This window comes from Battus philenor, unplaced genomic scaffold, assembly GCF_028537555.1.
Source record: "Battus philenor isolate CCGP_79_NKW_IND1 unplaced genomic scaffold, ilBatPhil1.0.hap1 SCAF_16, whole genome shotgun sequence".
In the NCBI taxonomy this organism is placed as follows: Eukaryota; Metazoa; Arthropoda; class Insecta; order Lepidoptera; family Papilionidae; genus Battus; species Battus philenor.
In genome coordinates, this window is record NW_027181678.1 from 6930996 (window position 1) to 6946787 (window position 15792).

The window sequence follows — 15792 nt, forward strand, 5'->3', positions numbered from 1 at the left end:
ATGGACTTGGTCGACAATCGTTCGTCCTGGAATTTTGCATACTTTGTCCATTTCATAACATAGAATAAAGAAATAATGAAGAAAGATTTTGCCCAGGAAAGAGACATTTTACGAGGAAAGAATCAAATGCCCATTTCCGGATAAAGAACAAATCTGCTCACGCGAAAAGCATTGTTGATAGAGAACTGGCGTAGAACAGTAAAAATAAGTAATAAAATAGACGGTACACATACTCGTGTAGCGAAATACTAGATAGTTATTGGACAGGAAAACGATTTTTTTTTAAAAGTAGACAATCTCTTATAAAATTTCTTGTACATCTCAATAGATAGGTGAAATTTCTACGTTAATCGCTCAGGGAAAATAAGAACCTTTGTAATTGGAATACCCTAAGTCAAATGGTAATCGGGCATAAACACCAGACACAGTTATAGTGCGCTCGAGTGAATGCACAAGTAGGAATTAACCTTCGCCCTCTCCCTAGTCAAGGGACGGATTATTGTTGCTGAGGAAGGGGAAGACCACAAACTATGTTACATGTGCATTCTATACACCTGCAGCCAGCAAACACTTTGACTGTAAATTTATTTGTCGTCTTATACTGCAGAATATATTTACATTGTGTACTGTGTTTGAGGTTTATGATGATTGGCTATGGGTGTAAAAGCTTAAAATAGGTGAATATATTAAGTCTGGCCATGAATACTGTTACAATTAAAAATAAACAAAGTATCATTGGTTATCAAAAGAAACTATATTAGTATCCGTCATTTTTATATGACTATTAATTGTGTTTTCTTATTTTCGCGCCAATGTATTAAAAAAAATTGTAATATTATTTTAAATGGAGTGGGGTGATAAAGGGAACTGAATTACTGTGATTGCATTACAAACAGTAGGTAAATCTTCAGGTTTCAGTAATCTATTTCTGTACTGGGTCATTTAATATAGACTATAGGTATAGTAAAATCCCGCTCCTGTTCGTGACTAAAAGATCTGGATGTGCACGTAGTGTTCTTACGGAAAAGGTGATAAAAACTGAAAGGGAAAGAATCGGAAGAAATCCAGTCGAAAAGCAAAAAAATTATCCTCGTGAGATGACCATAGCACCTAGAACCCTGTCGCATGTTTAAAAAGATAACTTAGGACTTCACAGCCTATAAGAGATGCACTGGACATTTCTTAACTGATAATTTAAGAAAGTATAGAGTGTTAAAATCAAAACAACTACTTTAGCGGTGCACAGCGAGTGATAAAAAGTTTTTGTTTACCAATGAGAAGATGTTTACAATTGAGCACTATTTTAACAAAAGAAATTAACAAGTTTGTGCTAAAAGCTCTAAAGAAGCTTCCCAATTAGTTAACAGAGTAGAATGAGGGCATTATTCGACTTTAGAGAAGGTTTGATCGGGTGTTAGCTATGACTGAGCCATATATTTGTGATGAAGGTATTAAAACATCGGCACAAATGTATTAAGGTACTATTCTTCAAAAGCTAGCTGCTTTAACAACACCATGTTCAATACCCAGAATAGTTCTTTCAGCAAGACTCGGCGTCGTATCACAACGCTCGATCCACCCAATCTCGGTTAGGAACGAACGTTCTGGACCTCATCAGAGCTGAGGACTGACATCTAGTCTGATCTTAATCCACTGGATTAAGACTTATGCGTCAGTTTTAGAGAGTAAGGCTTGCTCCAAGCGCAAGGATAATTTGAAGTCCCTAAAAGGGGAAATGCAGTGAAATATAAATAACGTAATTAATATAACATAGTTCCATACGCTGATCCAATAGTGTTTTGCTATTGTCCTGTGAGGTTAAATAGTAATTGACAGGTTTGTTCTTTGGACAATATGTTCAAAAGGATTTGATTTTCAACCAGAGGTTTATTAGATCCTGTCGCCGCCATACATCTTACACTGTATAACACACTACACTAAGGCTACTGTCATAAATAGTGTAATCTACAATCAATCTGCTTCGCATTTCAACTTTAGGTTCAAATAGAAAATCAGTTTGGCGACAAAGGCACATTGATGTGTACCGAGAAATCAAGACCCAACACATGTAAACACATGTAACTTAACCCGCACTGACACACGAAACGCACCCGGGAGTCACCAAACGGTGCACGGCCCCCACAGGACGGGCACGCCTGCTGCCAACTACGCTCCAGCTACTGATGTCTACCAATTCACATCACTACAGAGTAACACCGATAGCGAAACACGGTCTCAAGCATATCGGCCTCTACCTAGGACACCCAGTCCTACCCAAGAGTCCCAGAAACCCAGGCACGGCTCCCGTGTAAATCAGGTAGGCCCGTCGTCCTAGGCTATCATCAAACACGGCCGGATCACTGATCCGGAAGGGTCCTCCACACTCGCCCCTACAGACCCGCCACAACCACCATCATCTCAACACGGTCTTTAATCTATCTCTCGATATACATCATCTCATAATACAATTCAATCTACCGATGGTTTGTGCAACTTACCCGGGCGATAGGTAAGTACTAACCAACCGTCATCGTGCAAGAATCTTACCACGTGAGGCCTGTGACCGTATTACCAATCGGTCACAGCACAACACGGCTCCACCTATGCACTTCTCAAGCGCGCACTCCGTGCGCCGACACATCCTTCACCAACACATGTTGGTTACTCCTTCACACGCGCACACTCCGTGCGCCAACACATGCCTTACCAGCGCATATCGTATTCTCCTATGCACGTGCGCACTTCGTGCGCCCACACATGCCTCACCAACGCATGTCGTATTTATCCTGAAAAATACTTCCTCCGTCTTCCCGAATATAAATTCGGTCTTTCCAATAACATTTCGTCCTTCCGAATATTAATTCGGTCCTTCCCGAATAAAATCGGTCTTCATCCCTGTTTCCATCTTGACAATTCTCTCTATTCTAAAAGTAAAAATCGCATGGCGTTTACACATTGTCAACGTGACAAAAGAGGTTTATTACATTTAATTACACTAACCACGCGTCCGAAAAATCGCGTAATTCGCGACAGATCCTGTACCGGGACTAGACAAATTAATGGCGTACGGTAAACTTTCTTTTTTGATTACGCTTTTAATAAATAAAGAAAATCTTGTTAAGCTTTTCTCTAGGCGTCATAAAATTAGTAAAACTTTTGTTTTCCAACTGTATGCCATATATGTAGTTCTAGATGCGCGATATATACACTTCTATAAAAAATGTACATCCCTAATAATATTTGATTTTTCTTTATTAGATTTATGGTGTATATTTTACAAAATCTTGTTAAAAATCTTGCTGTAGTATAAAGGATTTTTAAATAATAATAAATATTGGCCAATAAACTCTATTATTTTGTACGTTTAAGTTGAAATATGTCATTATTGGAGAACTCAATCTGATTCTAGTTTCTTTAAAATTGAGCTCTCCTGGCATTCCTCTCATGCCATACACATGTAACTGTAAATCATCCTAAAAGCATAATAACATAAATAAATAAGTGAAGGTACGTAATATAAAATATTCCAACATAATAAACCATTTACTAACAGCGCGACTGCTATAGGAAATGACCACGTATAAAACCTCTTTTTGCAAAAGAGAAGGAAAGAAAAATGTCTGGAAATTAAACATGCAAATGCGTCGAGCCATCGCCGCCATTGTTTCCACATCACACAGTATTTTTACTCGGTGAATCTGAGCAGAGAAAATCGACATTTTATTAGCCAAGCAATTTAGTTGAAATTCTTCATCTTAGCTTTGTCTTGTTCATACAAGGGACGTCATCTGATCTATTTCACAAAGAACTATATTGACAACTGTGTGGTATCATTTATGTCTTCGATATTACGTGAAAGAATAAAGAAGATTTAAAGCAAAATATTAACTCTTCTAGAGAACAAAATTGTAAAGAATTAAAAGGAAAGAAATTTTTCATTAAACATAGGTGTATTTTTATGAAGGAGAATTAATTCTAATCAACTTCGCCTATAACACAGATCAAAGTTATTTTCCCTTATTAAAACATTGGCAATGACTTATTAATGAAAGATTTTTGAAAAATTCAAGGTATGAAAATGGCAGAAGTTTTGTAATGTTTTCTTGTTCTCTATTTGTAATTTAAGTATTTTACGTGTCAGGTTACATGTCTAAATCTAAAACAACATTTACATCGTTTATTCTAAAACAGAAATTAAAATGTTCCTGCGATTTGCATTTCACTTTAGGTTTAATCGCCTCCATTCTTATGAATAATAAATTAAGAAGTCTTTTGTTCTCTAAATGTTATCTTAATTCTACTTTGTTGTATTTTCTTACCATTTTTTATCGACTACTAGTTTTTAGATTTTTATAGTTTCCACATAATTCAAATTTTTTACTTAACACTAAGGGATAAATAAATAAATCATTTTGAAAGTAAAAACACTATACAGCGCATACTTTCAGTGGCGTACCTAGAACTTTTGCCGCCCGGGGCGATCTCCAGTTTGCCGCCCTTCCTATTATAAGTCAATCAAATAGTGGTTTTTATAAATTAACCCTTTCAGGACCATAAGGTTACGGTACCTTATTTAATCAATTTAGCTAGATGTAATGAATTAATAGGCATCCTAAAAACATAATTTATACAAAAAATTCAAAAAAGTTTTACATTTTTTTTGGAAATTTATGGGACAAATATGTCCCTATGGTCGCTAAGGGTTACTTTCTACTTAAACATCTAAATTTTGGTTTTCTTATTGGTAAGTCTGTTTTGTTGTAAATAATGTACATTTGTTACGTAGTGTACTTTTTTTACTTGTTTATGAATAATATAAATATAATAGGGCAAGTTATTTGTGGTACTCGGCGAAACAATTCCTGTTGTTAGATGATTGGTTACTGATTAGATGGATTGTTTTTTTGAGATGTTGAAGGTTCAGGTGATTCTTGCCGTTGAAGAGTCGTCGTTTCTTCAACCTCGACATCAAATACCCCTTGGTCATCATCCTGTACTAGAAGTTTTTGGTCTTCGTCATCAAGCACTAAGTCATCTTCCTCATCGCTATTGTCACCCACAAAAATTTAAAGAATTTTATTTTTTCGAAGTTCAAAAACTTCACGTCCCTTACGAAACATATTCTGCGAAAAATATGAATAAGAAAATGATGGCATTTTGGTATATCACCAAGCCAAAAGTTAAGAAATTCCGTATAAAAAGTATCCCTTTACGCCGATAGGGACATCCGTGTCCCATAATCTTTATAATGATTTATCACAGAATACAATATAAATACATTACTACTGAATATTTAGAATAACCATTTACTTACCCGGTAATGATAATTTGACACTGTAAAAATTTGAAAAGCACTTTTACAATATCAATTATTTATTCCAAACAGCAGATCATTCGCGCCAAAAGAACTCTAACGTTCCGGTGACGATAGACAATAAACGGTGTTAGTTATCATGTATTTCCAGTAAAAAACAATAAAAAGGTACTTTCCGAAATGTTAAAACAAAAAAATAATTTACAATGGTTACGTAAATATTTAATTAATCCATGATTTTTGCTTGGGACACCGGCGTCCCCGTGGTCGTGAAAGGGTTAATAAATAATTAACACATAAATAAATTATTAAGTTATTTAATCAATATTAATTAATACACACAGTAAATTTTTTTAGACTGTAGTATGCACTCGTAAATATATTTATATATCTACTCTTCTAGCTTTCATACTAGAAAAATCGTGTATAATGCTCTCAAAATTAATATTATTTGTAATTTCTTCTTCTATTGACAATATTGCAAGATTTTGTAGTCTTAATTGACTCATTGTAGAACGAAGATAATTTTTGAGCGTCCTTAATTTCCAAAAGGACTGGTTCCCATAAATGAAGGTAACATAGAAAAAATAAAGATTGCATAGAATTGAGTAATATTCCAGCATCTGATCTCGTTTTACTATTTTCTTCTTCTAATAATCATAATACTCATTTATTATTCAAGAAAGAAAATAAATTTGTAATGAATTAGTTGCTTTTTACAACTATAAGTAAATATAAAAAATGCCGCCCCAAGGTAAGTGCCGCCCGGTGCGGACCGCACCCACCGCCCCCCCCTAGGTACGCCACTGCATACTTTACAATCACTTATTGCAATTTATTTCCAAGTGATCACATTATTTACTAATGAGAAATGAATAAATTAATTTTATCAAGAATTACTGACCGATATGGATAGGCCCACACCACTAGGTGGTCTAAAGGCAATATTAAAAACACGAAAAGTCGCTGGATGAGATGGGCCGGTCAACGTAGCGATCTCTGAGGGATGCCGATGCCTTGCTGCTGGTGTCTATCGGCTAATATAATGTAGATGAGAAATTTGCAGCAGATGAACTGTCAAACGTCAAAAATTCAAAGTGAACTGTCAAACTCGCAGTTTAAATAGTCATTATATTTGCTGAAATATTTCGTGTGTCTCTACAATTATCGTAAGTTTTTTTTTCCATTAAAACCTTCTATGAATTATAGGGAAACAATATAAATTATAGGGAATACAAATAAATTAATGAAATGAAGCAAGTAATTTTCAAACTATGTCGTGACCAAGGGAAATAGAAATTCATTAGATGGATATTCACATGTGGATATAAAAAAATAATTTCAATGAAAACAACTTCATAACCAAATATCCAATAATCGAATGTATATTTGCCAGCTTCTTCGCATTATTTTACAAAATTGCTTTCCAAGTAAGGATTGTTAAAGTAATTTTGAAATATGCTTATTAAAGCTAATACTTTAAGATTACATAAACATGCACCCGAATAACAAATTGATTTAGAATATCCTTTTAGATAGCTTCTATAATGATGTCCCTAAATAAATTCTACAAAGAGAGATACATATTTTGTGCTCTCAACTTATATAAATTGTATATAAAAGGTAAGCGTGCATTGTTAGGCTCAGAAGAAAAGGATAAAACGAAACATTGAAGAAACAAATGAGGCGGGAGATCACAGTCGCTTTGTTCAGTACAATTCGTGTCCAAAAAGACTGACACGGAGGCTTAGATATTTTGTTATTTCACAAAAAAATTCAAACCAACGAAAATAAACATTATTCATAAATATTTCATACGACGTCCGCATTCATTTCATTTTATACATGGTCCTTTTTTATACTAAATAGAAATTTATAACACGTAAAGAATTTTGAAATACAAAATCTCGCGTATCAATGAGCTTGCACAATGATAATATAGATAGTTGCCGTTTTATGAGTCCTCCCTTCAAACTGGCATATTGTAAGACTTTTGTTTGATTCCAAGTAAATGTACTGTCACATAAGACCACCTTACTGCATTAAACTCATCCAACAACAGTCAACAATGACCTTTTATTATTTTTAATTGCCCTACATCACCCTTAGCCTGCTCAAAGCATGACCCATTTGCCTATTACATTTACATTTTAGCGCCATCTATGCGAAATTTATGTACGTAAATACACATTAATGTTTATCGAAGAAATTATAATTAGCAATAGATGGCACTAAAACGTATATAAATTTAATAACTACTTAATCATTAAATAAACTTATGTAAATCGTTTTTGTTTAAAAGTCTTTTCATGAAGTAAAGTAAAACTTATTTAATAATAAAATCGGAAAATTCTTATTAAAATTTAATAATTATTAGAGTTTTGGGCGCCATCTTTCTGAACGTTTTGTTAACTTGTGCTAAACAAACGTTAATTTTTCCACCAACAGATATCAGTCAATTTCGTAATTTTTATGACATCTGCTCGCAATAACAAACTAAAAAAAAATATAATTTCAGGGGTCAAAAAAAGTGTTTAAAAAAATAAGACTTGTTACTTTATATTTAATAAAATAATTCATTTTTTATTACAGTGAATTTTTCTAGTAAATCTGTTTTTTTTTATTGATTCCTTTTATAATGCATCTAACACAAATTAGTTAAAGTAAGCTGTAAGTGTTAACTCGTAATAAAACGCAAACATTGTATCTACATTTACATAAATGAATGTATAAATTCACCTTGAACTCTGTGTAATAACGATCGTCAAATACTCGCAATTCCTTTTGTTAACAGCGTGCTCGTTCCCATAGAAACAAACAAACAGACAGCCAGTCAGACTGTGATGAAATGGAAACCATTAGTGCTGAGTAACAATAGAACTTGACTGACTACGCTTTACGCAACTTTTTATAATGATGGTAGACTTAACGCAAGCTTAATCTGCAAATACACGCAAACAGTATGATATAATGTGATAATTATTTTAACCTTTATTAACAGTCTTACAAAACATTTTTCGCATTGATAAGACAGTCTTGAGTCTCTATCAAGGCCTACCCTATATCGTGTTCTCATTTTATATTGTATGTAATAATAGTATTATTCAGTATAATAATACTTATAGTACAATAACTTTGTTTCTCTTTTACGTTTAAAAATGTCTTATAAAATACATCTATTGACAATTTTTCACAATTTCTATAATAAAAAAGCTAGTATATAAAATATGCGTTCGTTTATTTTTAAAAAAAAAGGACAAACTTTTTAATTCTGCCCTTAGTCATCTGTGTGAGTCGTCGGAAACTTTTATAGTACTTTTATTTTTTAACGACGTTTTATCCCTGTTTCTATACAATTCGGTTATAAATTGTAAACTGTTGTGCAACCTTTATAAGAAATATTTATACCAAAATTTGAGCCACGGATGAATTGATGGATATTTAGTTTAACTTAAAACCCGTCCCTTCCCTTCTCGGAAAACCAGCTTTTGCATACGTCTTCCTTCACTAAAAGGAAGAGCTTAAGATCCATTCCAACACGTCATAATAAATCATTCTAAGAATTTCAGTATTTTTTTCAAATAACATTTTACATAGAATTTTTTTGAACCATGAGATATTTGAAAAATATAAGGCGTCTCGAGTATCAAACATTTAAATATTACACTGAAAACATTCCATTATCAATTGAAACCAAAAAAAAATTATATAAGTATATTATTAAATCATAATTATTACTGATATTTTATAACTGCAAAACACAAACTAATATGACTATAAAAAATTTATGACAGTATAAAAACCATATATTAAGGCTCAGTGACTCCACCCTTATATTACCAATATATTAGTAAAGAAGTAAAATAAAGACCGTTTTAAACTAATAAATATTTGACAATAAATAATTATCTCGGTACACGAGTAACTATATAGTGGCAGGTACATTAATAAGAGCACAGAGTACATTTTTCATTGCTGCTCAAAAGATAAACATACATATCTGCAAAAAGTAGGTTAGTTGTTATCTATTGCCATAAACTATTAACTTAATAGTCACATTTTTTAATATATGTGTACTCGTATTAAGCATCGTTGACTTTAAATATTTGAAACAACGTTTTTAATTAATATTGTTTAGACGTATTAATATTATTTTATTCATACTTTGTACTACCAGTATTACAAGTCTTACTTTCTAGTCTTGTTTATCATTATTATGTTCTCAATGTGTTAAAATAATTAATATACAGAATTTTCGACAAGGTTGTGTTGGATAAAACTGTAACATCAAAGTGTTAGCCTTGGCTTACATAATATTTAAACATATAAAGACATGTAGAGTTGAACTTCTTGTTACGCCATTGTCTTGGCGCTCTCTAACCACGCACTTCCTGATACTATTTTAAGATCATAAGACAAGAAGAACTATACCTCTTTGTCTTAATAATATATATATATATATATATATATATATATATTTATATATATATATATATATATGTATTTATATATATATATATATATATATATATATATATATATATATATATATATATATATATATATATATATAAACAAAAATGTATTATCTTTTTTTTTGTTTTGTAATTTACTTCATCATCATTTCTGTCAAAAGACTGCTAGACATGCCCTCCACCCCCCACAGATTTCTTAAAGAACCGGTCGCTTACCCTCTACATCTAGCTTCTTTTGACAACCTTAATGAAGTCGTTTGTCCACCTCAAGGGTGAACGTCTTACGCACCCCTTTAAAGTACAAGTATATTGCCAGTTTGTGCCCTAACAGCGGCTCCGACATGAATTCTCGTCTTCTTTCTATTGCTGGAACACGCATAAGGACACGTGTATATAGCCATTTGAGTCAAATGAGTTTTATTGGTCTGTGACTAACAATCCTAGTTAGATCGAAACTGGTGGATTATTGTCAAAAAGATTAGAACATTCTAAAGACCTTTAACAATTTTAATACAAAGATAATGATATATTAATTCGTTTATTTTGATTTTTTTATGTAATAAAGGTGTACAAGTTTTTTTTTCTGTAAAACAAAGTCTATTATTTATTTCAACAAGTCATGGTTCAGCCACCCAAAGTAACATGAGTGGCTCTAGTCGAAGTTTCTGTACTGCCCACACTTTGGTAACAAAAACAAGGTTTAGGCCAGGCGCCATCTGTGCCCTGTTCTCTCAAACCCGCGAAACATATAAAGGTCAAAAGGGAAACGTTAACCATCCGTCACAAAGAAAAATTAGGTATAATTTATTTCTAGATTCAAAAGCTGTTTTAAGGCTAACAACTTTTTAATTAGCTTACAGTTTTTAATCACATGTAAGTCAACAACAATACGTTGTTAAATTTTCATTGTACCTTTTAATGGTCATGTGTATTTGCTGCATTAAATTTGTACCGTTCTCATTATTCCTATTTAAAATTTGAATATAAAGTATGTTTAATACTATAATTTTAGCACTAGTTGATATCGTCAGGATGGCCGAGCGGTCTAAGGCGCCAGACTCAAGGAAACTTGCCTGTGAAAAACAGGTGATTGGGCGTTCTGGTCCTCTCTGAGGGCGTGGGTTCGAATCCCACTTCTGACAAACTTTTTATTTATTGCTACCAAAAGCAAGAAAGACTGTATACATTAATTTTATGTTTAGGTAAAAAAATATAAGAATAAGTATTTTGTAAAGTGAGATAAGTTTTTATCACAAACTCATTGATTGGAAGATATTCCAATTAAACAATATTTTACTGCAAGCAATTAAAACGTAATATAAGCATATTATTTTATTGTTTATAGACATTTTACGAAGGTCTGACCAAACATTTTAGTTAATAATGTCGAATATACGTAAAATATTATTTTCGATAATCCATTTTTATTTGGTAGGCCAGTTCTATTTAATCTTTACTCTAATTAATTCAGCCACGGTATATTACCGTGTAGAAATAAAACTTTTACCCTATATCAACATTATTTCACTTCTTTCGGTCTCCTCATAAGTCATATATTTAATCGAAACCATTATTCGTGAATTGGCACAAAACACAATTCATGTCGATATCGGCAAATTTCTACATAACTTCTTTCTTTATACACTCATATTTTATATAATATAACGTTACACCTACTTTTTATTTTCTAAAAATTATTTAACCATCCCACTTAATTACGTTTAGGATTGAAATAAAACAGACACGAAAAACAAGTTTTATTTTTAACATTACTTCAAAATTAGTTTCGCTTTGAGCAAAAGAAAATATAAACGTAATTATAAATGTTTCGCAGTTTATGCTCAGGAAATATTAAATCATGTCCGTCATTACGAGTTCAGAGAAATCCTTCGTTAAATGAATAAGAACAAAACGGAAAAACCAAATGATACTTTAGTATAAAACTCCGGAGACTGGGGATGCGGGCCAATTCCCGCGCAAACCTGGCCGCTTGTCGAGAGCCCTCCACAATGCGGCAGTCGCTAGTCGGTCGTTGCCACGAGGCCGAGCCGTTTCACACAATGCTGCTGGTGTCCTAATTCCACAAAAATTCTGTTACTTACGCTTTCGGTAAAATCACACAAGCTCATAGTACAAGGAAAAAAATGATTAATATTGTTTTATCATTTATTTTTTTAAAAACCAAAGTGCTATTCTTATCAATTAAAGTTCGATTTTCCATTAATTAATTTAGTACAATAATAATTGCTTTAAGTATTAGGAAAATCAGCAGGACAAGTTCAATAAGTACAATTAAATAATAGTTTTGGTATGCAGCAACGCCCTTTTATTACCTGCATCATAGGAACAAGATTCAATTATGTCATAATGATTAAAATTTAAAAGAAAACTTTTACAAATAGCCTTAACGTAGTGCAACGACATTGACGTCAAAATGCAAAATAGCATTTAATTGTGTAATATTGTATTGCACCAAAAATTAACTAGCGAATAATTTATAGTCAAAGTTGGATCAAATATAAATATAACAAGAAACTGAGAGAGCTTAAATACAACGTATATATACGAATTACATGTAATATATGCATACAGTATGAAATTGAAATTATCAGATTTCTTTTATTATGATCATTTTTCTTTTTGTGTAGAACATGCCAGTTTACGCCAACCGCGGTTTGAGCCTCTAATCGATGATAAGACCATCTTAGACCACAGGGTTACAAATACCCTGGCACTTAAACAACAGACTAATTTAAGCACAAATTATTTAAAAAGAATGTAAAAAAATTAAACACTTCCTAACCAAATAGTGTGAAAAACGTGTTAATAAAAAAGGAAAATATTGACTTAGTAAATAGTACCTTGATAAATAATTTATAAGCGATGTGTTAAAACTGTGTATACAAATACGTATATATAAACGGAAAATAACTTTTTAAATTCCCTACAAGGGTGTTAATGTACACAAGCTTTTAGCTTTCATTAAAGGCCAATTATTATTGTAAATATAATTCCTTGTCACTTTAGATATTATGTCACCAAAGAAAAATCCAAAAACATATTTTAAAGAAAGTATATTTAAACTATACTATATTTATGTTTAAACTACTTTTGTTATAAACCCGCCTCTATAATGTTATCTTATTGTAATTCACAGATTTCTATTTTTTTATATTATGAATTTATAGAAGTTAACTAAGGTTTTACAAAGACCTCTAAGCAATGAAGAGATAAACAGAATTCTATTAAAACTTACTGATTTTTGTTTAAGAGAAGATGAAGATTTAATTACTGAATTTACAACGCAAATTTGTAATGAATTTCTAATTGGGAAGTAATTGCATAGCACTAAACTAGTTAATTATTTCTATAGGATACACTTGACAAAAATCTAAATATTGATAGCTCAAATTAATAAAAAAAAAACTTTTCTAGTTTTTTACTCAAAGGTACACATCGAAATAATAACATCACAACATTCTTTGCAAAGTATAAGAATAATTCATTCCCAGCTTAATTATCGCATAAATAATCTTTTACGCTATAACAGATTTTTTTTAATATTTGAAGTTGTAATAGTAAAAATAAACTTTTTAAACGTATTACATAATAATTCCGCGATATTACATAGTGTATTTTAATACCATCAAGATTACTAATCTTTAAAAAATTGGTTACTTGATCACTTCAATAAAAAATATAATAAATAAAGCCAATATGACCAAATAAAGACAATATAATACATATGTAGTATTGATATTAATTTAGCATTTTTTAAATACTTTGTTTCTTAGAGTTCTCATGTATGTAATTTAATAATTGAGAAGTAACCTAATAAAGTTGAAAAATTTAACGAAATGGAAATGAAAACATGAATACAATACGTAGTATTCGCTCGATGTATACCTACCTGTCTGGGGCTCCGTTGTCACGCGATCAATACAAGCACCTATTCAAAGTCCCTAAAAGCGCGGGATCACTCTAATAGATACTTAGAAGGTCGGACAATTTTCAGAATTGACATTGTGTTCAATTTCTCGTTATCGTCGTCGTGTATAATATTTTGGTAAATTTGCGTATATTATTAATTCAAATTTAGATTCAAAAATTCATTATTTAACATACGATGTTAACATCAAATTGAGTCTATTATCTGTCCAAGTAATAAATGTTTGAGACCTGAAAATAAGACTGTAAAACACCTATAAAAATTTTAAAATAATATAAAACTACATATACTAACATTGAAATAGCCGGGAGAGAAATATAACATTTTCAAGGCGTGCTAGTTTCTATGAAGTTTATTTCAATGTAGTATCCATTAGCAAATAAACTATCTTTGTCATTTTATAAAAATATAGCATTGGAAGTTTCCCACGCGTTATAACGTTAAAGCTACCTCGATGAAATCGCGCCTTAGTTACAAAAATACTTCTTTAGTTTTTAATTTTGTAACTATTTTTTCCGGCAAATACACTTAGCTTACACTTGATCAATTGAATTGTATTAAATCAGAAAACAGTGTTCACATTTATCAATTAGAGTTAGCTCTTCAGAAAGTACGCAGATGTCTTTAGTCAATTTAAAAATGAATAACTCACCTGTTGAACAATGGTACGGTTAAGCCGAGTGATGACGATGAGATAATGTAATCACAATTTACTAAACGCGAATACACTATAGCGAGTACTCTGATACTGGATAAATCATATGTAGTACTGTTTGATCTGCTACCAATTTTAAGTACCAAGACGATATATCATTTCTGTTACAATAGGCAAGATTCAGACAATCTCATTTAATGATGCCAAAGTACGGATGTAGTTCGCAATGGAAAAGCGAACCAGCCTGGTAATAGCCTAATCACTTTTCTCTTTAAGCATAGTACACGAGAACAATGAAACCGGCGAGTGATTCCATCCCTTTTCTTGTTCGCATTATAAACGGGGAGGACAAAGAAATAGGCAGTTGTCAAGCTACGCAGGCCTTCGGGCAACGAAAAAATTTCCTCAGTCTTATTGCTTATTCGAGGAGAGGACTGAAAGACGACTGCTTGCCGATACAGTTCATTTTATATTAAAAACTGTATAATTTTAAGAGATTAATTTTTTACGCTCATATTACCTCATTAAAATAAATTTAGTTATTATAGTAGTTAAATCATAAACAAATAAAAACGAAACGAATTAAGATTATAAAGCAATTACAATTTATTCGAAATGGCCTAATATAACTTACAGCTTTATTTAAATTTGGTGCTTATTTATTTACCTTACGATATCTGACCTTGTTGACCTTAATAAATCGAAATACGCTGGCTGCAGGCTGCTACCAACGGGTCTTAAAAGAAATCTCAATGATTAAAAAATGATAATGGTAATAGTGGTATATAGTAACGTTAAATACTATAGTCTTAATTTATACCTGCTCTTCTTTTTAAGTTAAACATTTATTTATACATTGTTTAACTTCCCATTTTATTTATTGGTGTTATATCCGCTCGTAGTGAACTTAATAAATTGAATAAGAAGTTATTTTTAGGTTGTACTGAAATGCAATGATTTTTTAACATTCGGCGATGACTGAACTTTTTACAGCTTGTGCTAAAAAAAATATCTTCGCCCCCGGGTGGGCTCGAACCACCAACCTTTCGGTTAACAGCCGAACGCGCTAGCCGATTGCGCCACGGAGGCCATTGAAAAACATTGAAGCTATATGCTATATAACTAATCTGTTTTATAGAAAACTAGCCGATCCCGTAAACATAATTTTACAAAAAAAAATTAAAGGGTTGATCATAGAGGGGTGAAAATTTACCGTTGTATATATTTTTGTATGCTGTATCATAAAAAAAATTAAAACAAAAAATTTTGTCTAAAATAAAAAAAAATTAGAGGTGGACCACCCTTAACATTTAGGGGGAAAAAAGATGTCCGTTTCTCCACCCTGGCCGATATGCACGCTAAGATTCACGAAAATAAGAAATAAGAGACACGACAATTT

At 32.0% G+C, this 15792-nt stretch overlaps 2 non-coding genes across 2 annotated transcripts; one reads left to right on the plus strand and one right to left on the minus strand.

The window, feature by feature from the left end:
* Nucleotides 1-10815: 10815 nt before the first annotated feature.
* TRNAL-CAA (transfer RNA leucine (anticodon CAA)) lies at nucleotides 10816-10931 on the plus strand. The gene is made up of 2 exons: nucleotides 10816-10853; nucleotides 10887-10931. It is a non-coding gene; the product is annotated as a tRNA-Leu (tRNA).
* Nucleotides 10932-15408: 4477 nt separating this feature from the next.
* Nucleotides 15409-15482, minus strand: TRNAN-GUU (transfer RNA asparagine (anticodon GUU)). Its single transcript has one exon. It is a non-coding gene; the product is annotated as a tRNA-Asn (tRNA).
* Between the last annotated feature and the right edge of the window lie 310 nt (nucleotides 15483-15792).